This window comes from Myxine glutinosa, chromosome 11 (assembly GCF_964187855.1).
Source record: "Myxine glutinosa chromosome 11, kmMyxGlut1.1, whole genome shotgun sequence".
Classification (NCBI taxonomy): domain Eukaryota; kingdom Metazoa; phylum Chordata; class Myxini; order Myxiniformes; family Myxinidae; genus Myxine; species Myxine glutinosa.
The window spans coordinates 76,781,368-76,808,403 of NC_136271.1; the positions used below are offsets into that span (position 1 = coordinate 76,781,368).

Here is a 27,036-nt window from a genome sequence, read left to right on the forward strand (position 1 = left end):
GCGGGGGCAAAGGAGCACTAGTTATGGGGTTTATGGCAGTGAAAACTAGCCCGGGAGGGTTAGGATATAATGTGTAGGGACCGAGAGATGACTTTAGGTAACGTTAAGGTTAGGTAGTGACAATGATACCTGTAGTGGGGACATAGAGAGGGTAGTTTGGATGATAATGACGTGGTATGTGCTTAGTTTAAAGGGAAGACGGGGAGCACTAAGTTAGCAGGTCAACAGGTAGTTTAGATGATGCCGTGTGAGTGTTGGAGGTGTATTCAGAAGTGTATTGTGAAAAGTGTGTAAGGAACAGGTGTGATTGCACAGGTGTGCAACTGAACAGGTGGATGGAGCAGTGTATGAGTGAGTGATAGTGATGAGTATTGTGCTGACCAAATGGTCCAGGAAGGAAGGAGGGTGCAGGTGGCACCAGGTGTGATTGCACAGGTGTGCAACGACAGGTGTATGGAGAATGGTTGTGTGGAATAAATAGTAGTGTGGAATATATGGAGTATTGGAATGGATGGTCGTGGAGTGAGTATGGTGGAAACTATGGAGTGGAGTGGATGGTGCGAAGGTGTGAATGGGGGAAGGATGGACCCCCATCACGAATACCCGGGGAGGGTAGTGTAAGTGTTAGGTAGAGGGTATAGGTAAATTGCGGTTGGATATTGGCATCTGTGGTGCGGGTGAAAGAATGTTATTTGGATGGGTGCATTAGTGTTGTGGAAATGGCTGGGCGTGTAGCCTGTTTGTGTGTGTAGTTGGTTTGGGCACTCCACCACTGTGAGGATGTCGGCCAGGTGAGGCCGCAGGTGGGCTTTGGGAGCCGGTAGAGTTGTTGTGGATGGGGCCCGAGGATCCGGAGGACAGACCCGGGTAGCCCAGTGCCAGAGGGCACCAAGGGGTGACAGAGCCAGGAGGGGCCTTCCCCAGTTAGTTAGGTTAGGGTGAGGAGCTAGGTAAGCTCGGGTGGCAACTGCAGTGGTGGAGGTGTGCAGGTGGGTAGACCTGCTGGGAGAGCTACATGCCCCAGTCCTGAAATTGTGCAAGGGCACAGGGAGTTGCATCGGGGGAGTGAGACCCCAAATTGAGAAGCACCACATTGGTTTTTGGTTTTTTTTTCATCCCATTCCCATCAATGGGAATTGGTTTTTAGAACCCATAGTGTAAGATGGCCAAGGGATTGGCAGGGAAAGACCCCGGGTAGTGTAAAGTGTGTTAATGTCATTTAGAGGATAGTTAGGATGAAGATCTCCTCGCACCATCTGCATCCACTCACCTGAGATGACGTACCTCCACACCATGCCAGGTTGTTTTAATTATTTTTGATGCAAATGTTTGGATTGTGAGACGCATCATGACGTGGGTGTGACATTGTGCTTGATGTTCCATCTCTCCCTCCTTATGAGGATTGATGATGAATTGGTGATGGCAAATTTTGGTTCGAGGGATTGTGGAGACGAATTTGGTATAGGGGAAATATGGGGAAGATGTGACATTAGCGACGAATTTGTAAATGTGTAGATTTTTGTAAATATGGGGTAAGGGCAAGGGTAGAGTAGGTGACAGGGGGGGTGACGTACGGTAGGGACGAGCTTTCTCACTTCGCTCTCCGTACGCACTTCGCCTTGCATTGCCTTGATTGATGTGTACCCTTGTGACCTTACCCCTCGCTCATCTGTCTTTCCCCTCTTTGTCTCCCACATGAGGACCTGTGCGCCACTGGGCACCGAGGGGAGTGTGCGTGAGTCCACCATTGTGCGCCCGGAACTCCCAGAACCAGCTGTCTGCATCGATGCACCACATTATGGACCACACATCTGTGGCTGAGCACCACTTATGGACCCCATGGGTTGGGGCAGGGCCCCTCTGCTGGAACCGGCCATGAAGGCCCGAAATCCTGCTGGCGGACCTTGATCACAGGGCACCGATGCCCCACAGGTGAACCACACTAGTCGGCCCTGTGGGCCATAGATAAAGAAAATAAAAATGGACACGTTGGGTGCATTTTAATAGTGCAAATAGGCCGCCAGCAAAGAAGATGACAACATCAGGAAAATAGTAATAGCCAGCAGAGGGAGCCGAAGAGCAAGAGACCACCTGCAGGGCTAGGGGTTGTTGTTTTTATATTTTATTAATGAACAGTGATGACTGTGCACCGATTGGTGCTTGAGGGTGTGTTGGTGCGTTTTAGGGTGCTTTCATGGTGCATCGATGCAGAGCAGACTGTCTCTCCCCCCCAAAAAAGAACAATAACAGGTCCTGGGTTGCATTTTGTAAATAAAGTAGAGCCATTGTAAATAATGCGCCCCCACCGTAAATGTATAGTTTGAAGACCAATCCGCAATTTGGTTAGCTGTGGGCGTGAGTCTGTTAGGCAGGGTGCAATGGAGCAGCGGGACATATTTATTTATGTTTTAAAACTGTCGCACTCAGGGTCAGGTTAAAAGTAGAGGGAACTACACCTACGTGTCACACTAAGTTAAAGTTATAGGCCCGGGATGTGCCTCAGAGGAGGAGGGTGCAGTGTTGTGGATATGATTGTGTTTTTTTTATTGTTTTTTATTATTATTGCTTTATTCTGGACCCTCCTTACTCCAGTTATGTATAAAGGTCAAAGGGCGTCCCATAATTAGGTCACAAACAATCACGTCAGCCAATCATAGATTTCCCCCTTGTTCAATAGTTATATCTTTATTATGTGTATTAGGGTAAGGCCTTGTCTTCCATTAAGATGACACTCCATTGCACCAAGTGAAACAAGATAGATTCCCTTTCATTCCCATTCCCAAAATCTCCATTTCCAGCTACATCCCCTCCAAGTCTCCATTGCCAACCGCACTGGGCAGTTTGCCAGGTTTGTTACAGCTGTGGGTTGCTGATTTCGCCCCAAAGCCGCCATTAAGCATGTGCTCAGCTCGGGGAAGAAGGGCGTGCCCGCCCATCGTCATCAAGGGCGGAGCCAGAGGGCCGTGCCGACCAATCAGGGCCGAGGCGAGCTGACCGATGGGCGTGTCCTAAAGGCCGGTGGCTTGATTGCCTGTGGCGCTATAAAAGCGCGCGCGCAAGAAGCAAGGACGGAGTTGTTGAGTTGAGTGGTTGGACCAGATGAGCTTTTACAGAAGTGGTTGGACCAGATGAGCTTTTACAGAAGTGGTTGGACCAGATGAGCTTTTACAGAAGCAGATGAGCTTTGACAAGACGAGAGAGACGAGTCCTGAAAAGAGCACGCGACGTCCACACAGCCGCAGCAGCAGCAGCAGCCACAGCAGCAACAACAGCCGCTTGGGGCCTGGACGGCAGTTTTGAACAGGGCCGCGAAGGAACGGCTGCTGCGAAACGTGCCGATCGTGCTGCAGGACCCGTTGGACCTTCCTCTCCCTCCAGCCATCCACCTCCTGCCTTTCCATCCTTTTGTGTACGTGAGTTTGTTCTGTGTGTCTTGTCCCTGGGTTAATTAAGACTGTAGGTAAGCTAGCGTTGCACTGTGTCTCTGAATTCTTCTGTAAATTATTTTCTTATCTTTCCTTCTTCCTTGGTTACTTTTGGTTGTAAATAGTAAATAAATTATATTCGTATTCCTTACCCTTTGTCTTTCTTCTTCTTCACATCCTTCGCTTTAGTCTTTTCCCCATTGAATATCTGTGGCGCGATCCGGCCAACGTTCGGGAATCGGGTTAGTCGGGGCAACTGTTTGGCCGCGGTGCCATCCGCTCGGCAAACACAACATCTTATCCGCGGTCTGTAACAATATATATATATATATATATATATATATATAATTATATATATATATATATATATATATATATATATATATATATATATATATATATATATATATATATATATATATAAATATATATTGTGTCACATATCTTCCATGAGAATCCCACACCTGGTTATGCTTCCCAATAATATCCTGAATGCTCACCTCATTTGCTTCATCAGTGTGGAGCTGAACCGTGTCTTGTCACGTGCTCTTCCCTCCATTGACCATTCCTTCAAGAGTGCCGCATATCACCCCTCATTATTTATCCCATACTTTTTCTTCTCCTTTCTTCTCCAATTAATTCAGACGTTTGTAAAAATTAAAGTTCGCAATTGTCATGCCTACTGTTCGTGAAAAAGACTGAACTTTTTATTCTCACTGACCCCCTAATCCCTTTTCTATTTCCCCTCATACATTCATTTGCGATGTTTTTGTCTTCCTCTTTGATCCTCTCTTATTCTGAGAACCTGCTGCCCTCTGTCGTTTAGCTTCTCCATGAGTTAAAAGTTGATGTATTGTTGAGCCTTGGCTGATAAGTCGTCTCTCCCTCAATTTGCTTTTTCCGGATCGGATCTCCCCCCTTATGTTCTCAATCCCAGAATCTTCCTCTGAGACCTGATTCCTTTCATTTTTGTTTTCTTTCTAACCTTTCCTCCACATTAAACAAATGTTTGCAATATATTATTTGTTTGTCATCAAGATGGTGTTTGCGTTCCCTTCACTTGTGCATTTAGGTTCCAAATTAAAGCATTTGGGAGGTTAAGAAAATGGGCTTGGCCATCGAGCTTGCAAGTACAACGCTATGTTCAGGGAATTGCAAACTACCGTCAGGAGAGGTGTGACAATATCTTTGCCTTTGCACACTCATATTGCAAGTCAATTAACTGCATTTCTCCATCAGAGTACCTACTGGGGCACATGTGAAGGGATTTGTTTTATTTACAGCAGCAAGGCTCCCCGAAGAGAAGGGTAAAACTGCCAGTGGGATAACCATTAAGAGAAGGAGCAAAGAGGAGAGGGAAAAGGAGAGGAAACACCAAAACTGAGAGAGCAGAAGTAGCAATATTCGAAAACAGATGGCAGAGAGACCACCAACCTGCCGGGGTTGTGAGAGAAACAGACATTGTGCTTTGGCCTCATCATGGAAGATTCCAATAATGTTGAGAGTTTTGGATTCCATAGAATGCAGGAAAGAAAAATGTGGTGATGGGAGACAAGCTAATAGTGGAGAGAAGTACTATTGATTGACCTGCAAAGGTCTTGTAGACTGTGAGTAGTTCTGATTTTCCAAGAATTTTGAGGCTAGCTATGCTATGTGGTTAGCCCAAGGAAGGTCATAGCTGATGGTGTGGCCTAGAAGTACCAGAGACTGAACCTTTGCCAGTGGACAACCAAGGAAAGACAGTTGCATTCGTTTGACGATCATTCCAGAGAGATAGGGTGAGATTGTGAGATTTCCAGGATTAAAGGACACGTTTCATTTATCAGATGAGTGTCTAATAATTTCCAGATCAGCAAAAAAGAGATGCAGCTGCTGTCTACCTAGCAGAGGATACTCACCGGCAAAAAGGAAAAGAGGGTTTACCACTGCAGAAGAGAGGAGATTTGTATAGATGAGGAACAACACTAGGCCCAGAATACTGCTTTGTGGAACTCCTGCCTCCAGGGATGTTGATCACATCCCTGGAAGCAGGAGTTTCACAAAGCAAAGCAGATTCAGTGTACCAGGGTATAGACTCTAGCGAGAGGATGGATAGGAAAGCTGCGGATGGGATAAACTGGTGAATGAGAGAAGGAATAGGCTTTTCTGAAATAATTCCCAATTGAAATCAATATCAGATGATGTTGAGATTGTTGTCCAATTCTTATGAGAGGACATATTTAAGTCGCTGCCAGGTGGCCAGTGCGAACAGCCATATTCTTCATATTTGAGGTTGTTCTCTTATGATAGTTGGATGGATATGGCCCTTGACAAGAAAGTGAAGAAAAAGAGCCAAGAAGACGAACAAGAGAGATTAGATGTAAAGCTCGTCATTTCCAGGTTCAGGAGGGAGGATGAACCAGTTGTAGAAATCTGCATTTGGCAGTTTATAGATTGGGTGAACCCCACAGATTATAGAACTCATTTGCCGCAATGCCATGACTCTTTCTTATTGAGCCAGCCAGCTGGTATGGTGACAGTCAAAATTTCTGCAGATGAGAAACAGAGTTGATCCATGTTAGAGGAAATAGAGTTGTAAATAGAGTCGTCATCATTGCATGGCTGGTGTATCAATCACACAGACAAACATTCGGTTGTTGTGCAGAGCTGTATGCAGCCAGATGTATTCCAGAGGGCTTGGAGGGTTTAGGATAATGAGCATTGAGCAACAGAGTTATTGATGGGCACAGCAAAACTGCCTCAAGGATGGGGGACTGGGGGATGGAACTGTCAAAGTGGAAGCCACCGAGAGACAAAGACGATACAGAAACATCTTGTGAGAGAAACGTTTCTGTAAACAAAATGGGACATTGGAAATTGACAAAAGCTTGTTCATGGGAACTGAAATCCAAGAAGTACTGGATGAATTATTTCCACAAGCATTCAATGATCTGAAAATACTTGTCTGAGCACAGGAGGTCCAACACATTGTCTGAGACTTCCTCTCACCGGTGGTCTTTGCATGCCTGGAAATGGGCTACATTGCCATCCTGCAGATGCTATTGTGCAGCTCAAGTTTTCTCTCAAAGGACTTCACACTGTCAATTACTCCTTTTGAGTAGATATAAACATTCCATGGCCTTACAACTTGAGATTCCATTTGTTTCGAAGTTTAGTGATGTCAAATATAAAGAACTTGGATCGCATGGCCACCAGGGCTGGCTGGATAGCCTTGACATATGCACACTCACTTATAAGGTGTCTAGTCTAGGTTAGAATCTCGGCTCAGCTATAAACTGTTATCCCGGTATTGCATAGACAGGGTGATTCATCAATGCGTGTGCCGTCCCTCGTAGATGTTAAATTGGGTGTCCAATCTGCCGGCATCAGTTGGTGGATGACATTAAAGATCCAACGGGGTCCTTTATGAAGAGTGGTCGAGCTATTGCCGGCAACCTGGCCCAATTCCAAATTCCTGCCCTAACCTACAGAGGGCACTGCATAAGCGGTACAGCTGCACCCTCAGCCAACGATGCTACCGCCCAGTGTTATATTTGCTGCATACGAAAGAAGAAGAAGAACATGGCCACTCAGTGTTGCTTAGCTTAAATTGGTCTTGACCATTTTGATTCATAACTTGAGCGATATATCTTGCCTCTGAAGAAATAAATGTCTCAGAGTGACCGACCCCTCTGCTCAGCCATCAAACTTCTGTGAAAGTCTCCATTATGTGAAAACTGTGAAAGAAAACATCTCTAAACTCGACTTCCGATTTCTCTAAAAAGTCTTAAATTGGCAATGAATCAGGCCTTTGGACTTGATGACGTTTAAACATTTGACTATAATGTTCATGACACACTCCATCTTGAGAATATGCACAAAAGAGCTTCCTGAGGAATAATGGAGTGTTTATGAATAATGTCTGCACTTTCATCTTCAGCAATTTTCTTGTTTAAGATCACCACAATGCCTGTTATTCCCCTAATATAGATGGTGCACCCACTCACCGTAGACAAACTAAGGAGATATGATCACTACATTCTGCTTGCTCCAAGTGGATGGCACACAACATTAACAAATACATTTCCTGGAGTTCGGCCATTGAAACTCATGGGAGAAAATAACTGCTCAGAAATTTTGAAAATCTTCAGAAATTGAAGAGCTAAGCAAAACTATTGATGCCGGTGCTCTTGTCTAATACTATAGGAAATGCCACAAGTTGTCCTCCTCTCTCTTGCAGTGCCTCTGAATATCACCGACACTATTTGGCATGAGAAATTGTTCTTTTAGAAAAAATGACTTCACGGAATGCTGACTTTCTATTCTGGGAGTATTATATCCACCTTCAAAATGCAGTCTTTACTAAACTCTCCATCACTAAATGGTTTGTACATCATTACTATTTTTGAACCACAATACACACAAGAATACATCATAGGAACTTTAGCACAAGCGGAGGCATTTGTCCCATCATGCCTGCACTGCGCTAATGCCAGTATCCATCACTCATCCACACACAAGTTACCTACAGGTCCTGCCAATATTCACATATCCCTCTATCTCCAATGCATCCCGGTACCTATACAATTCCAATGTATACCTGTCCACCCACTCAATTGCCACTACCTTTCTGGGGAGACCATTCCATGTATTAAACACTATCCAACTGGAAAGCTGTTCTAATTGTCATCTTCTTTACGCTCAAGCTACGACCCCTGGTCCTAACACTGCCCACTCTGCTGAAAAACTCCACTGACATCCTTCATTATTGTGAGCATCTCTATCAGATCCCCTCCTCCCATTGCAATCACCTTTCTATAATGTAAAAGGTCCTATCTCCTTTGGCCGTTCCTCCTAACTTAGTCTAGCTAGCCCTGAAATCAATCTAGTATCCCTACGCTGTAGCTTCTTTGTCATAATAATATTAATTGTTTAAAATGTGTGTAACATTGTAATGACCACTTACCTCACGTGGTTACTTTTGTCATGTTTCTTACATGTGGGGTTAGGATTGGGGACATTTGGCACATATGGACAAGTGGTGGATCCCTCAAAAGGGGCTAAAGTTTTCAGGTAAATGTCTCCACTTGCATAATATGCATAATATTAACAAAGATATGATGTGAGACAGCCATTTGCACATGTTTAGAGTAGATACCTCAAATTTTAAATTATATTTAAAAAAATCAAACAGCCAACAGTTTAAGGACCCTCTTTCCAATATACAAAACAGAAATCAATAATATAGTTGGTTTTCAAAAGCATCGAGAACAGAAAAGAACATGCTTGACAATTGTATAACTTTTTATGCCTCCGCCGACAAAGTCGCCGGAGGCATTATGTTTTCAGGTTGTCCATCCGTCCATCCATACGGGCTAAACCTCGTTTTTCTCAGCAACCATAAGTCCAAACGAATCTTTCAGGTTAGGAGTGACACCCATGCAGAATGTTTTTTATGATAATTGTGACGTCATAGGTCATGTGGTATGGCAGCCATCTTGGATTAAAAGCAAATAATTAAAAAAATATTTCTCGGAAACCGCGGAATGGAAAAATTTTAAACTTGGCACATTGTCAAGGACTCCCAATGGGGAACAAAAGCATGATAATGATGACATTATAGGTGAAGTGGTATACCAGCCAAAAATGTTTTAATCAAATTCCTTATCCTAAAAATCTGAAATTGCATACACATGATCTATGACCCAATGACCCATTTGTATTGAAATATTAAATTTATGACATCATAGGTCACATGGTTTGGCAGCCATTTTGGATTGAAGGAAAATATTAAATAATTGTATCTCTGAAACCGGTCACCCTATCGATGCGAATTTTACAAATATCATCTAACAGCACTGTTGCATATAGTTGGAAAATGATGATGTCATAGGTCACGTGGTCTGGCAGCCATTTTGGATAGAAAAATGAACCTTATCCGTTCAACACGAAACTTCACAAACGTGATCCCCTACCCATACATATTACATATGCAGAGTGATGGCATCTACCCGTTGTATGACTATGCGGAGGAATATTGGCAACACAGTCGCATTGTTCTAGTTTCTAGAATAATTTCTTAATCTCCATTAGTCTTCTTCATCTGCTGTAGTAATCTCCAGCATGATTGCATTACCACATCTTTTTACGTCTGCCTGGTGGGTACACAAGTTTGTGCAAGGTAATTCTATGGTGGTATAAAGAGACTGCAAGTAGTTTGTTAGGACATTCAATCTTTGGGATGCTGGAGGATGCTATATTGCTCTGGACCCTCAAAGTACAAGTTAGTACACAGAAGACAGTTCAGATCCTTCTCTTTGCCAACCATGAACCAAGAGCGATTCATGTGAGCTAGCATCCATATACCTTGGTTTGCCACATTTCTCTCTCTCTCAACATGTTGTTTGATGGTGGTAAGCAAGATAGAGAAGCTACTACTTCAGTATAAATTTCATACATCATTTGTTCAAACTATAATTAGCTCTCTCTTCTTTCATCAAAGGCTCATGTAGAGAAGTGATGTAAACTGGCATGCGGATTTTAATGCAGTATCCTCATCCTGGCTTCATGACAACAGGAACAGAAAGCACTCGCAGTCTTTGACTTTCACCACATTGATGACACATTTCTTCTCAATGCCGAGGAAACAAGGTGCTGAGTCACATCCTGTCAATGAATACACAGCAGGAAGTATCAGAGAGAAGGTGTTTGACAGAGATTTGCTTTGTATCACATGAATTGTATGAATCTGTGGCCAATTCGATACGGTCTGGCACCCCGCTCTGCTCACCAAACTCTCCTCTTTTGTTATCCATGGAAATCTCCACGCATGGCTGGCGGACCTCCTCTCTAGTCGTAGTCAACGTGTGGCCCTGAATGGGTTTCTCTCATCTCCTCTTCCTGTTCAGGCTGGAGTTCCCCAAGGCAGTGTTCTGGGCCCTGTGCTTTTTCTGGTCTTCATCAATGATCTCTCTGACTCTCTTGAAAATCCTCTCTATCTCTTTGCTGACGACTCTACTCTCTGTCGCTCCATTCTTCATCCCTCAGATCGGCAGTCTGCAGCCTCCTCACTCTCTGCAGACCTTGACAAAATCACAGACTGGGCAAACAAGTGGAACATGTCTTTCAATCCTGACAAATCTCACTCTTACGATGTCTCTCCGAAAAGACCGACTGGACAACCCTCCCATCCACTTTCTGAATAATCCTCTCCAAGAAGTTCTGTCACTCAAGCTTTTGGGTCTCACTATCTGCCATGATCTTTCCTGGGAAAACCACATTTCAAATCTGGCCTCCAAAGCCAGTCGCCGACTGGGCATCCTCCGTCGTGCGAAGTCCTTCCTTGGCACACCTGAGCTCCTCACCACATACAAGGCTTTCATCTGCAGCTCAATGGAATACTGCTCTCCCCTCTGGGCTGGTGCTCCTGCCTCACACCTAGCTCGCCTTCACACTGTTGAAACCAAAGCATTCAGAATCATTGGAATCTCCCACGATGAAGCTAACTCCAAGGGCCTCTCACTCACTCACTGCAGGCAGGTTGGTGGTCTTTCCGTCTTCTACCGACTCCTCTCTGGCCTTGCCCCCCCCCCAGCTCTCTCTGGGCTCTGTCCCGCAAATATTCCTACAGGTCACACAAGATCTGCCTGCAACCCTCTTATGGTTAAACTGCCAAAATCAAGACTCTCTGCTCACCTTCACTCCTTCATTCCTCTTTTCTCCCGCCTCTGGAACAAACTCCCTCACTCTCTTCAATCCCACTCCACCCTCCAAGTCTTTAAAACAGCTGTTCACCACCATCTCTTATCTTCCCCCATCCAAAACCTTGATCTTTTCTACCCCCGCTAATTTCACCCCAATTCCACTTTTTTGAAATACCAACTTCTGTCCAGGAAGTCCTTGGTGTTGTAGGGGAATTTGTAGCTGAGAGACTCAAGACTCCAATGACCGGACACAGGTTTACAAAAGGTCTGGTTTATTAACTGGTTATTCACTTCATTCCATTTACCAAATAATACCGCATAATATAATGGATCAGGTTAACTCTTTTCGCATGGTCCTTCTCGTTCGGCTGATGTTCCTCTGCCACTCCCGTTGGTCAGAGCTTCTGGTAGCAAGTTCTGTCGACTCCACGTTTGCTCTCGTTTATATGGACAAACTGGACTTAATCCCCTCTCCGCTAATGCCCCGAGGTCATGCATGTACCAAGTCCTGGTATCAGCTCGCTCCCCTCCTGTTGTGAGTTCCGTTTACCAAACGATAGGGGGTGCTTCAGCCAGGGGCTGTGACCAGGTGGACAAGAGATTATCATGTTCGGGCGCATTCCTGACACTCATTTACAAACTCGTCTTTCACAGAGTTTGCATGTAAAATGTATCTGCTTCGTTACCAGGTTAATTAATAAGTTACCAGTGCCAATTAATAAGTTACACTGAGTTACACTTCCACAATTCCCTCATCTTTTTGTTTTTGTTTATATTAACCATTAATCTAAACATCAATATAAGCAAACAATCAATCACTACAAGTAAACATCATTACAAGTATAAGTAAATAATCAGTCACTTTGGTAATCAAATTCCCTTGGGCATACACCGTCATCCTGCAAGAATCACAAAACATTTCGTTGGTCATTGACTCCTTCCATATCGTTCAATCTTTTGCATTTGCATCACAAATATATTTTCAAAACAACACTTCACCATCACCAAGATACAACAATTTCACTTCATTTTCAAGTTTTATAAAGCATCTGCACCATCTGGCAATAAACGTTTGCCTCCACACAAATGTTGACTTTGTTTGAAAGGAAGGGCTGATCACTTGTGTTTGAATCCTGGTATGAAACATTTTCTCCTAATGTCTTCATAGCTCCTGCCCTACTTCGTGTAGGATTTCGCTGTTGTGGTAACATTTCGGAGTCATAGCTTGCCACTTTTTGCTGTAAACCATAGTAATTCCTGAACAAGGCCTTCACCCAGTTGTAGTCGACTTGCCTCCTCCCTCATTGTGAGTGGGCAGCAAGTATTGGTGTGACGTTGATTGGCCAGCAAGATGTGGAACAGGGATGCCGGATGCATCCACAATGATGTTGGGACCATGGTGTTCAGGTCATTCATGGTCCTTACCAGGAGCAACCAGCAGAATCGTGCGCAGCTGTTGTGACAAGGGCACAGCCGTTTTTTGCAGATCCATGCTGGTTCCCCGGACGTTGGTGAAGTAATAACATATGTCCCCGCATTTCACAGAGGTTGCAGGTAAAATGTCGTTGTCCTGCAACTTCTGATGTGGTGAATGTTCGAAGCCTTCGAACAAGAGTAAGTGATCGCCTTTCTTTCATATGTTGCAGTGTGATCCAGGCAAATGGTCACATAAATTTCCTTGGTGAAGGTAAGCATTCATCTCCAAGTTACACGGGAGAATGTCTTCATCATTCTTTGAGAAAGAGGGTGTATGCCACGATTAACTTCATTTTTTAGCCACAAATTTTCTTTCTCGAACCTCTTCCCAATTCCGTTAGCAATCCCTCCAAAATGTGATCTCGTCTTATCCTTATGCTCAGTCACATCTGAATCTGCTTTCCGCACACACTGAATCAGATAGGGTACATCTTACCATGAAATCAGCATAATCATGTATATCTTCCGACAGTTTCACATTCAACAATTTGTTGTTTTTCCTTAACACAAAAGTTATATTCATTTATATGCGTCACACAAATAATATTCAATCAGGTATGTATTTTATTACTAAACTAAGAATAGCATTGTATATGATTACAATCACAAACGGGAATACCTAATTCCCAACAACAATTTTTTCAAACCAACAAATTAAACATAATGTATTATTACCATAATTCCTCTCCACTTTTTCTTTTCCCTCTTTTTCCTAACAGTGTGTCACTCGTGGTGATATGAGTTCACTGATATTGTAATTGACACAACTCATAACATTGTCGTTATGCCATTATCTTAATTCTACTGTTTCATTTGCAACATCACTTGATTTAATCTTTTAATCTCAGTATTTATTCATATCATCATAACAATCTTTCTATTTTAGGTCCATATTTGTTTCTATTCTTATCAACCTCCTACGGTTTATCAATTTGTTCCAAAACACTGCAACCAAACGTTTTAACCAAAGCTCTACCAAACTATTTCCGATTTGAACTCAACATGCTAATTAAACAACAATTCAAAGAATTAACTTCAATGGGTCAACAAAACTCATTTTATAAACAGATCTAATTTTCCCATCCAATAATTTTCCTTGCCAAATGTCATATTGCAACACTTTAATAAACCTTCGAAAAATGTCTCCCAAATCAATAAATTCCCTTTTTACTTCCCAAATACTCATCTGTAAATTACATATTCAATTACAGTTTTTTCTCTATTTGTTCGGCCTAAATGGCCACTGAAGTGGCTGCCAACATGCAGTACCGTTTTTATCTACCAAGCAAGTATTCGTCCACATAAGATCTCTACCAAAATGTTGTTTGTAAAAAAACAAATCTGGGATTTCTGATTACATGGATGCACACTCTCAGGACATTTCAGGCTGCTTGTTAACAATCCACTACGATTAATTAATTCCTTTACCCACAATCAAATAATTAGTACAAATTGAGGATATTATCCCTATCACATTCATTTATAGATTCATTATGTTGGATCTAAATTTTCTCCCACTGCTGCAAGGAAGAACAATAGCTCTAATAAGTCTTTGTAATATCTCACTTCATTTACCCAGCATCGAAGAATTTATTTACTATCCATTCCCATCTGTTAACCAGTGACTTTGTTTGAACTCCAAAACTTAATTTGATGAATCCCATGTGTATGGTACCACTTATTGAAACCCCTACTTTTGTAGAAAATATCCAAGTAAGTGTTTTTTTACACCCCCTTAACTGTTGCTCATCCATTTCTATGCACCCAGTGAGTACTACTGACACCAGTATGCCAATATAGGTGTGCGAGATTAACAAATATGTTGCAGGTACACGTAACAGCGCGTTCTGAGTATAAATAACGTAACAGCGCGTTCATGTCTGCCCCTTGGTTTAAGATGCACAATGCATTCCGTTTTAAAACTCACAATAGTTCAAATCAGCAAGATTTTCTTTACTATTTTCCCATATCATCTATGCCTAATACACATCCATACATGCAGCACAATTTATATGCTGATAAAATTCAAGTTTATATATATATATATAAATCCATGAGCAGAGTATTCTGGGAAGTCAGTGTAAGACCTCTCCCAAATTTGGATAATTTTGTACTCCCTCATTTCCTTTTATGAAGCTCATATCCATAAATAGCTGTTATTCTCATATAAATTCTATCAAAAATGGAATCCCCAAATTACTCACAATTTTACTATTTAATTAATGGCTGCTCATAACCCAGCACATCAAATCTTTATATTCCATCTCCCTTGACAAAAGAGATAATGTTCATAATCAAATTTTCTTTCTATTTTATTTTACGGATTCTCTGCATATTCAATCCCATCCACATAAAACTATCCATTTCCAGACAGGCACACTGTCGGTGTCAACAATCTTGTAAGATTGATACACAAAACAATAAAAAAACACTAACATTGACACACAAAAAATACACACACACATGCATTATGCATATTTGTTTGCGTTCGAACTATTATTTACAGATCAAGATGGGTGTCAATTTTATTTCAATTTCATAAAATTTGTCCTTCAATTTTTTATAAATGCTAATACACAAATGGACCAAAAAGTTTATTCTTAGAAAACCCCTATGATGTCACATTGAAATTACCCTTTCAGTTCCCACAATAATTTATCCAAATTTGACTACACACCCATTTACATGTCAGTCGACCACTGACTTATCAATCGTGTGGAACAATAGTCCGAAATTCCCACCTGATCATCATGTGACCCTTGTCCCTTGGTTTAAAATTTGCAAAGCAATTGTTCCAACTTTGTAAATTTAAAATTGTGTGCCCAACATAAAAGATCCAATTTCGGCATTTGATCAATTAATTATCAATTTGCTTACAAGCAAAAGAAAAAAATGAATAATTCTTGCTCCGAAAACTTTTCAGACCCAAGAATCATCGACAGTTATTCATGTTTGTCCAGTAATCTAATTTGTTGAGGCCAATCGTCATTTGGGATTTGTCGCAATGAAGGCCTAATCATTGTCTGAGGTATCGGTCAGCACTGGTACCCTTGATCTTGGTTTACCCTATGAACTTGTCTTCCTTTTGGTATACGGACATCCTCTTTTCCAATGTCCCATCCGTCCACACTTGAAACACCGGTTTCTGTCGTTGCCTGGTCTGTGCACCTGTGCACTTGTATTGCTGGGTTGCATCTCTACATCCCTGAGTTGCCACTGCAATCTCTCGTTGTCTCCTGAAACACGAAAAAATTCTCTGTACCGTCCTTTTTGGGGAGACAACTGGAAATCAGATGGGACAACCGTCACTTTCATTCCTAATTTCGAGGGCATTTGTGCATTTGTCTCCTCCACTGTATCCTGTATCGTTTTTATTTTAAGTTCTAGATCCGTTATCCGTTCTTGCTGTTCCCGTTGTCTGGATTCACCATCCCAAAGATGGAATGCAAGCCAGTCTACCGTTAGATTCTGTCTCTTCCTGGCTTTCAATCTTTGTTCCAATCTTTCCAATCGACTTCGCTCAAATGTACCATCTCTTGGAAACTCCTCATCATGTCCCTTTGTCCACAAATACCAATTCTCGACCTGCCTTATAGCTTCTGCACCATAACGGTCGTACATATGATGTGTACAAGTACCTTTTTGTGGAATCTCTGGTTGTCCTTGTGTATTCTTGCAGGCTCCATTTCCCATTCTGCCTTTTATCAAAGTAGCGTTGGATGTGTTGTAGTTTGTTCCTCTAAAGCTTCACTCGTACCTCCAGGAAGGGTCTCTCCACCTGTTCACACGGTGATTTTCAGAGAATCTCCCTCAGCCGTGGCTTTTGCACAATCCAATCTCACAGATCAGTATTTGCAGATGAGCCGGAGGGTCAGTATGAAATGGGTGAATCCTCAGGTGTCCGCTCTGTTGACGGGGAAATCACACAATGGTAACCGCACATATATATCTGTATATAAACTCACCACCTCGCTCAATTTTCCAAGGTTGTCTCCACATTGTTAATATCTCGCAAAGATATCAAAGCTTCTTTCTTGAGACCGCATTTTCATCAATCAAACAATCAATATATTCAATTCAATTTATTCAGTTCAATTTATTCAGTTAAATTTATTCAATTAAATTCAATCAATTAGATTCAATCAATTAATAATTCAATCAATTATTCAATTTCAATTAATTCATCACTATTCATCAATAAATCAAATTAATCATTTTGGATGACTCCTTGCATAAGCCCTTTCCCCAATGATGTCAGGACAGGTCCATCCATTGACCGTCACCTCTGGTTCGTACCTCATGTTAATTGATGAATCACCGTCCTGTCCTAGGGTCATATCTGACATATTTCCCCATTTTGCCTGGTCTCCACAAATTTTCTTTGCAACCACTAAAGGCAACTCATCCTTCATTCGTGAGACAGCCAAAATGGATGGCAGATATTAAAGTTCTTTGGGAAAAATATCTCATCATTTTCCTTTTAATAGTACCCAAAATCTCTTGGCAATATAAATTTCGTAAAACTCCTGAAATGGGACTGTCAAATTCCTTCAATCATGCTAAATTTTGAAACTCCATCGCTTGTAATACCCAATTTATCCCATAGGGCTTGAAAGTTCTTTCCCAAGTTCATGCAGCATTCTGCATTTGAACCCTATGATATCATTCATAATAATCATCATGATTTTATAGTCATGGTCCTATCATAATCATCTATTTAAAACGAACATTTCCTTTATCACCACAGCTATGTGGTATAATCAACAATAGAATAAAACTGTACATAGCAACAGGCTACCTCATGGCCACTTAGTATACCTATTGACAATAAGTCATAACAATATCGAATAATCATTGAACAATTCAAAAATCGCTTTCACTGCTCCAGCCGCAGCATTCGTCATTTTGTCTGCTCGTCCGCATGACCAAAACGAAATAAAGGGAGCTCAACCATTACACAGCGCTTTTAATGGCGCATGCCATAGGACCTCAACGCAATTTCGACTCGGCCAGAAAACGAGCAAATTTGCAGGATGTTAACTGGAATTAGTCGTGAAAATATATCAAAAATACACGAAAATACACACCCACAAAAATAAACAACAAAACCCAAACAAACCCAAGGTCGACCCTCTTACACAGTAAATTACATCATTTCAGCATAGTATTGATTGCTGACATATTCCAGGGTTTATACACACCTTAAAAGAGGTATGTGTGGTGTTGCCCCCTCCCACTTTTAATTCCTCATTAAATTCCTCATTAAATTCCTTATTAAATTACTCATTAAATTACTCATTAAATTACTCATTAAATTACTCATTAAATTACTCATTAAATTACTTATTAAATTGCTCATTAAATTACTTATTAAATTACTCATTAAGTTACTCATTAAATTACTCATTAACTTAACTTACATAGTTTCAGCATTGTATTGATTGCTGAAATATTCCAGGGTTTATACACACCTTAAAAGAGGTATGCGTGGTGTTGCCCCCTCCCACGTTTATTCCAGGGTTTATACACACCTTAAAAGAGGTATGCGTGGTGTTGCCCCCTCCCACTTTTAATTACTCATTACATCGTTTCCATTTTAAAAAAACATCGCTTCTACTGCTCCAGCCGCAGCATTTGTCACTTTGTTTGCTCATCCGCATGACCAAAACGAAATACAGGGAGCTCAACCATTACACAGCGTTTTTAATGGCGCATGCCATAGAAGCTCAACGCAATTTCGACTCGGCCAGAAAACGAGCAAATTTTGCAGGATGTTAACTTGAATTAGTCGTGAAAAATATATCCAAAATACACAAAAATACACACCCACACAAATAAACAACATTTATTCCGTTCAACAGAACAAACATTTCCTCTATCATGACATGCATGTCTTCAAAATTATATGACCAAGAGAAAAAGTAAAATTAATTAAAAACTGCGGGCAGTGATGATCCGGGGACCATACCGCTCCATCCTGATTGGACGAGTGCGTGCTAGAGTCGTTAACAACGACAGTCCAGATCCGATTGTTCAAAATTTCAACTCAATCGATCGAAAAATGAACGCAGGGATGCATTTTAAAGGTGCAGTGGCACTAACTGAGTTGCCACGAATATGGCCACGAAATTGCCAATATGGCCATCACAAAATATTTTCCTTAATCAATTGGCTCATAGCATAACCAATCTGTAAGTATTTCATCCGAAGATGTATTTCTGAGGACTTTTAATTAAATAAGTCATTTATAAATCAACGAGTTAATTTATTAAATGATTAATCAATAAATCAATATTTTCCTTGACAGCCACATCACTTGGTCAGTGTCATGTCCAAATATCAGCTTCCTTACTCAAAAGGTGCCTGAGTTAATGTAATGTAATTACTGTAATAAGATTACTGCAATTACTGTAATGATTACTGTAATTACTGTAATTACCGGAACTGTAATTACTGTAATTACCTCAGGTAATTACTGTAATGTAATTACTGTAATTTAATAAGAAATGTAATTAATTAAATAAGTACTTCTATTTATATATACTAGGGCGTGCCCGCACGTACGTGCTTGCCCGTACGTGCTTGCCAAAAAAAAAAACATGCGTGCAAACAACAACAAAAACTTTGAAACCACGTGGCAGTAACGACCACAGAACCCCCCTTCTATTTACATGCAATGGTTTGGTCCATTCGCAAAGCCAAAGCGAACGACCACAGAACCCCCCCTTCTATTTACATGAAATGGTTTGGTCCATTCGCAAAGCCAAAACGAACGACCACAGAACCCCCCCTCTATTTACATGAAATGGTTTGGTCCATTCGCAAAGCCAAAACGAACGACCACAGAACCCCCCCTTCTATTTACATGAAATGGTTTGGTCCATTCGCAAAGCCAAAACGAACGACCACAGAACCCCCCCTCTATTTACATGAAATGGTTTGGTCCATTCGCAGAGCCAAAGCGAACGGCTTGCGAGTACGGTGACCATACCTTGGGACCCACTTGTCCGATTAATTTCAAACCTTGACAAATTTTCCATTCCTTCCCTTCCTGATCTTTCGATGTAGGGATGGGTTCTTTTTAGGATCATGTTGCATCGAGCATTATTTTCCAAAACAGTGTGAACATTAAACCACACCAAAACCTCTGACATCCCACCATTAACACCTATTGTAAGCGTGCCGAATCAGTAAGCATCACCCCTCCTATGAGCCTCGACCAGAGGGTGGTTGTTACTCACAAACACTCGTCGCTAGCTGTTCCATTGTCTGCCGATTCCCACTCTGCTGTTTTTGTCTCATAATCACCAAACAAGAACAGTACACATTTCCTGTAATTATCTCTCATAATCAGGATAAATTTGGAACAGCCCTTAAACTAACACCAAGCAGATCAATTTTTATATTTAGGTTGAGGTTCACACAAACTGGTTAACCAAATAATACAGAATTATTATTATTATTATTATTATTTTCCAAAAGCACTTGTTCACCAATTTCCCCAAATTTCAGCTTCCTATCTCAAAGGATGGCTAAGATATCGCCCAGACGAACAAACACACAACTAGAACGACGCTCAGTAGAGAGCATATTTCTGCTTTGGTGAACAGTTTATGTTTTGTATCCCACTGATAGGCCGGATCTGGATTCGGACCTGAACCAAAAATGGAATCGGCGTGTTTTTGTCACTTTTTTTTTTTTTTTTTTTTTTAATATATGAATAATATTAAAATAATAACATTAATAAGTATATTATGTTAAATGTCATGTATATCGCTTTTCACCCGATCTCTTTATGGTGAAGAATCACTTTAAACAATTCTCGTAGCCGGATTCGCACCTGGGTCTTCACCAAAATCCAATCATTTCGTCGTGTCACCCATGCTATTTATCTGGCAAATTTCGTCAAAAAAAAACAACAGCACTGGTTTTATTTCCTGGAAGCGTCCTGCAAAACGCTTTGCTTCTCGCAAAACGTCCGCCAATGGGAAGTAAAGGGAGGGAAAAGGAGCGGGAGGAAGAGACAGGGTGCCGGAATGGACATGAGGGACAATGAGGGACAGTGAGGGAGTGTTGGTATGCAATTTTTATCCAATCGCCATCTTTCACAGTAATTCTGGACCAGCATGAGGTGGGATTGTCTGTCATGAATTTATTTGTTGATCGAACGAGTTTTAATTTGTCTAAATCCGACCAGTCGTTCCAAAGATATAAGCCTTTTTGTCGCAATACCATAAATTGGAATGAGGTAAAAATATATATATATAAATATAATTCCCTTTCCCGGTTCCCTGTCGCTCGCCGAGCAAGTCGAGTGCTTTGAGCAAGTGCAAAAAAAAAGAAGTACTTTATACGTGTACGGGTGTGTAAACGAGTGTACCGGCCTTACGCGTCCTGGAAGCAAATGGTCGCAAGGTGCACGCTTGCTCCGTTTGCTCCCAGGTCACAGTAAGACCCTTAATGACCAGCGCAAAAATACGTATTTACAGAAATCATTTAGAAAAAAAAAAAAAAAAAAAAAAAAAAAACACGAATAAATTGCTACAGTCGTTTATCGAAGTACCATTCGTGATGGCTCACGCCACCTATCGCGGCATCGGTGCGCACGGAACCCCCAGAACCACCTCCTTCCCCATGTATGTACAAAACTATTTCCAAGTTCGTAATCATATTGGACAAAACAAGACACACTCACCTTTTTTTAAAGACTTGTTCGTACAATTGATGTCAGCGGTGCCTCCAAATTGTGGGGGAATTTGTAGCTGAGAGACTCAAGACTCCAATGACCGGACACAGGTTTACAAAAGGTCTGGTTTATTAACTGGTTATTCACTTCATTCCATTTACCAAATAATACCGCATAATATAATGGATCAGGTTAACTCTTTTCGCATGGTCCTTCTCGTTCGGCTGATGTTCCTCCGCCACTCCCGTTGGTCAGAGCTTCTGGTAGCAAGTTCTGTCGACTCCACGTTTGCTCTCGTTTATATGGACAAACTGGACTTAATCCCCTCTCCGCTAATGCCCCGAGGTCATGCATGTACCAAGTCCTGGTATCAGCTCGCTCCCCTCCTGTTGTGAGTTCCGTTTACCAAACGATAGGGGGGTGCTTCAGCCAGGGGCTGTGACCAGGTGGACAAGAGATTATCATGTTCGGGCGCATTCCTGACACTCATTTACAAACTCGTCTTTCACAGAGTTTGCATGTAAAATGTATCTGCTTCGTTACCAGGTTAATTAATAAGTTACCAGTGCCAATTAATAAGTTACACTGAGTTACACTTCCACAGTGTCCTTGTGTTTTATACTTCTCCCTCCCCCCCCCCCCCCTTCCCATGCCTCCTCCCCCCGGGCCCTCTCCCTTCCACACATCTCCCTGCTCTCGGATGTTGTGTTTGTGTGCTTCCCCTTCTCTCCCCATCTTGTCTTCCGCTCCCTATTTTTGGGTATTTTGTTTGTCTGGTTGATTTGTTTGTGAAGTAAATGTTAGCTCTTTCACGAGCCTCGATTCAGTATACAAAAAAAAAAAAAAAAAAAAAAATTGTGATAGCTGTGACAGCACCAATTTCCATCCACAGCTCATGCGCATGTTTAATATCTGGAAGCTCATGAATTTCCAAGACCAATACATCTGTGTCCATCTATATTATAATAGCCGTAGATGATTCTGTCTGTCTGTCTGTCTATCTGTTGGGTGTCTGTCCGGGGTGTGGCTTACTCGGTTTGCAGAGTAGCTCCACCCATAGCTCCACCCATTCTGGGAGTGGCTATAAACAAATATCCACCATTTTATTAACTCGCATAGCTTTGAGTCCTGTTTTGTAGGCCCGTGGTGTCTTGCTCTCCCCCAGTTTTATTTCAAATCAAATTCGATAAATCATTTCATTTTTCACAGTCGCTAACATAGTTTTAGACTCGGTTGAAAAAAAACGGGAAGAAAATCCGATGAAAGTTGCCGTTTATAGAACGAAATGAATTCTCAAAGGCCTGTAACTTCAAGGCCATTGAGTCTCTCTCACGCCTTTATCTCCAATCTAACTCACCATATGATTTCATTTTTATCGATGGTTTTACTTTTAGACTCGGTGTCAGCAATAATTGAGAACAATCCACACACGCGGGAAAATGCAGATATATATTTTTTAAAATCGCGTCATGGTGTATCATACACCGCCCAACATGACACCGCCGGCAATGTGTCGATATATATTAAAAATTCGCTTTTGCTTTTCCGTTATGATATATTACTATTTCGTTTGATGATAGTCGTCACAAAAACGTCAACAATGATGCCGACATATATTTCTTCGTTTTTATTTCATTCAACATATTAGCCGGAAGTAAAATATGTTTCAGGAAATTACCGAGAGATATTTCTTCGTTTTTTTTATTAGTTATGTGCGCATACACTTTAAATAGGTTTATTTGAAATCTTTAATTTTCCACAAACATTCCACACACGCGGGAAAATGCAGAGATATATTTTTTAAAATCGCGTCATGGTGTATCATACACCGCCCAACATGACACCGACGGCAATGTGTCGATATCTATTTTAAATTCGATATATCATTTCATTTTTCACAGTCGCTAACATAGTTTTAGACTCGGTTGAAAAAAAACGAGAAGAAAATCCGATGAAAGTTGCCGTTTATAGAACGAAATGAATTCTCAAATGCCTGTAACTTCAAGGCCATTGAGTCTCTCTCACGCCTTTATCTCCAATCTAACTCACCATATGATTTCATTTTTATCGATGGTTTTAGAGTCGGTGTCAGCAATAATTGAGAACATTCCACACACGCGGGAAAATGCAGATATATTTTTTAAAATCGCGTCATGGTGTATCATACACCGCCTAACATGACACCGACGGCAACGTGTCGATACATATTAAAAATTCGATATATCATTTCATTTTTCACAGTCGCTAACATAGTTTTCGACTCGGTTGAAAAAAAACGGGAAGGAAATCCAATGAAAGTTGCCGTTTATAGAACGAAATGAATTCTCAAACGCCTGTAACTTCAACTTCAAGGCCATTGAGTCTCTCTCACGCCTTTATCTCCAATCTAACTCACCATATGATTTCATTTTTATCGATGGTTTTGGACTCGGTGTCAGCAATAATTGAGAACATTCCACACACGCGGGAAAATGCAGAGATATATTTTTAAAAATCGCGTCATGGTGTATCATACACCGCCCAACATGACACCGACGGCAACGTGTCGATATATATTAAAAATTCGCTTTTGCTTTTCCGTTAAGATATATTACTTTTTCGTTTGATGACAGTCGTCACAAAAACGTCAACAATGATGCCGACATATATTTCTTCGTTTTTATTTAATTCAACATTATTAGCCGGAAGTAAAATATGTTTCAGGAAATTACCGAGAGATATTTCTTCGTTTTTTAAAATTAGTTATGTGCGAATACACTTTAAATAGGTTTATTTGAAATCTTTAATTTTCCACAATATAATTTACTTGCCATTTATCATTTGATGATTACGAGACAAATTCCTCTTGAGGATCGTGACAATTCATGCGCTGCGTGGAAACTTCTATTTCCAAAATGAATGAGACGATCGATGAAGAACGCAGACTTGAACAGGATGCAGCAAGAAAACGAATGAGACGGGCGAACGAGTCCATCGACGAACGTCAATGCAAACTTGCGGGGTCACCCGTGGGAATCCCACGGGCATGGATGTGTGTGACATTTCGACATATTGAGTTAGATGCTGCACATTCATTTTTACAAAATGGTTACTGGCAAGTCATCAGATCCAGAAATGGTGTAAAAACCACCGTTTAGAGGCCATTTTTCCCCGCAAAGCGGGGGTTGGCCTTTTCGGGGACCGTGGTAGTTGTTGTTTTTTTGTCCCCTTTTTGAAGCAATGTTTTACGGCCGGATGCCCTTCCTGACGCCAACCCTTTTTGCCGCCTTCAACGACAAACAGGGAATTACCAGTGAACTGGTACTCAATTAGCCGACCTCGGAAGGATGACAGGCTGAGTCAACCCCCCTGGCATTAATTCGGCGATCGACCGAGATTCGAACCCAGGATCCTAAGCCGGCACCCTAGCCGCTAGCCCAACACCAGAAATGGTGTCATGAACACAATTTATTTACGCACAAGCACAAAAGCAAGACGGGCCGATTTCCGATTCCGACGGGCCGACGGGCGAGACGGGCCGATTTCCGATTCCGACGGGCCGATTTGGAGCAAGAAAAAGAACGAGACGGGAGAAAAAGGAGAGAAACGAGACGGGGAAAGCCGATTGGAGAGGCGAGTGAGGCGCGATTGGAGAGGAGTGTGAGGCGCGATTGGAGAGGAGTGTGAGGCACGATTGGAGAGGAGTGTGAGGCGTGATTGGAGAGGAGTGTGAGGCACGATTGGAGAGGAGTGATTGGAGGGGAGTGTGAGGCACGATTGGAGAGGAGTGTGAGGCACGATTGGAGAGGAGTGTGAGGCGCGATTGGAGAGGAGTGTGAGGCGCGATTGGAGAGGAGTGTGAGGCGCGATTGGAGAGGAGTGTGAGGCGCGATTGGAGAGGCGTGTGAAGGATTGGAGAGGAGTGTGAGGGATTGGAGAGGTGAGGGATTGGAAAGGAGAGGGATGTGAGGGTTTGGAGAGGAGAGGAGTGCTAGGTGGAGAGAGGAGAGTGTCAGGTGGAGACAGGAGAGTGTCAGGTGGAGACAGGAGAGTGTCAGGTGGAGAGGAGTGAGGGGTCACATATTATGTGAAATAACTAAATTCACACCATTTCTGGATCTGATGACTTGCCAGTAACCATTTTGTAAAAATGAATGTGCAGCATATAACTCAATATGTCGAAATGTCACACACATCCATGCCCGTGGGATTCCCACGGGTGACCCCGCTAGTAGATTTTATAATCTGTGATTATGAGTGGTCCCCAAATTTGTAACTGACATGCAAAATATGAAGCAGCATGCCTGTACAGTCGTGGCCAAAAATATTGGCACCCTTGCACTTTTTTCAAATAACTCATAATTTTCTCTAAAAAATAAGTTGAAATTGACAAAAGTATTTGGTCTCCACAATTCTTTATTTCACTGCTAATATTACAGAACCTTTGTTTTTGATTCATAAATTAATACATCCTTTTAAATCAGAAAATAAAAAGAAATGGCATTGACAAAATTATTGACACCCTAGACTTAATATTTGGTAGCAGTCTTTGGACAAAATAACTGCAGTGAAGTGCTTCCGAAAGCCATGAATGAGCTTCCTACACCTCTCTACTGGCAGTTTGGCCCACTCTTGTTGTGCAAACTGCTCCAGTTCTCCCAGATTTGAAGGGTGCCTTCTCCCAAATGTTGCTTTCAGATCTCCCCACAGGTGTTCAATGGGATTTAGATCTGGACTCATTGCGGGCCCCTTCAGAACAGTCCAGCGTTTTGTCTTGAACCATTCCTGGGTGCTTTTTGAAATGTGTTTGGTTTCATTGTCCTGCAGCAAGACCCATGGACTTCGACGGAGTCCCAGCTTTCTGACACTAGCTTGAACATTGTGCTCCAAAATGCCTTGGTAATCTCCTGATTTCATGATGCCATGCACACATTCAAGGCACCCAGAGGCAGCACAGCAACCTCAAACATCACTGAACCTCCTCCATGTTTGACTGTAGGGAAGGTGTTCTTTTCTTTTAAGGCTTCATTTTGTTTTCTGTAAACATAGAGATGATGTGCTTTACCAAAAAGCTCTAATTTGGTCTCATCTGTCCACAGGACATTCTCCCAGAAGGATTTTTGCTTGTTCAGGTGTGTTTTGGAAAACTCCAGTTGGGCTTTCTTATGTCTCTCTCTCAGCAGTGGGGTCCTCCTGGGTCTCCTACCGTAGAACCCCCATTCATGGAGTTGGTGATGGATGGTGCGAGTTGTAGCTGTTGTACCATGTGTCTGAAGGTCAGCTTGAACCTGTTTGTCAGTTGATTGAGGTGCTTTCTCCACCATTCAAACAATCCTTCGCTGCAATCTTGGATCAAGTTTTCTCTTGCGGCCACAACCACGGAGGTTGGCTACAGTGCCATGGGCCTTAAACTTCCTGATAGCATTGCGTACGGTGGACACAGGAACATCAAGGTCTCTGGAGATGGACTTGTTGTCTTGAGATTGTCCATGCTTGGCTACAATCTTGTGTCTAACCACCTCAGACTTCTCTTGTTTTCTTTCTTTTCTGCAGGCTCATTGCGGTACACACAGTGACACAAAACAGCAGAATGACTCCTTTTCTCTATTCAAACTGGTTTAATGAGTGATTTTTATATCGCAGACACCTGCAACTCACCACAGGTGAGTTCAATTCCAAAGTAAAGGGAAATCACCTGCTTGACATCTAATTATTTCTAACAACTTCTAAAAGGTGCCAATAATATTGTCCGGGCCATTTTAGGATTTTTTTGTGGAATAAGCTAAGA

At 41.8% G+C, this 27,036-nt stretch overlaps 1 protein-coding gene across 3 annotated transcripts in view; it reads left to right on the plus strand.

Annotated features, from left to right (window-relative positions):
• LOC137436789 (regulator of G-protein signaling 17) overlaps window positions 1–27,036 on the plus strand; it is a 226,688-nt gene that overhangs the window by 90,333 nt on the left and 109,319 nt on the right. Inside the window, exon 1 of one of the 3 annotated variants that reach the window (XM_068130888.2) lies at window positions 8,790–8,827. The exons of the other annotated variants lie outside the window; for them this stretch is intronic. The gene's annotated coding sequence lies outside the window, so the exon portion shown is untranslated. Of the gene's footprint in view, window positions 1–8,789; window positions 8,828–27,036 lie in introns of those variants that run through there. 3 annotated transcript variants of the gene reach the window in all.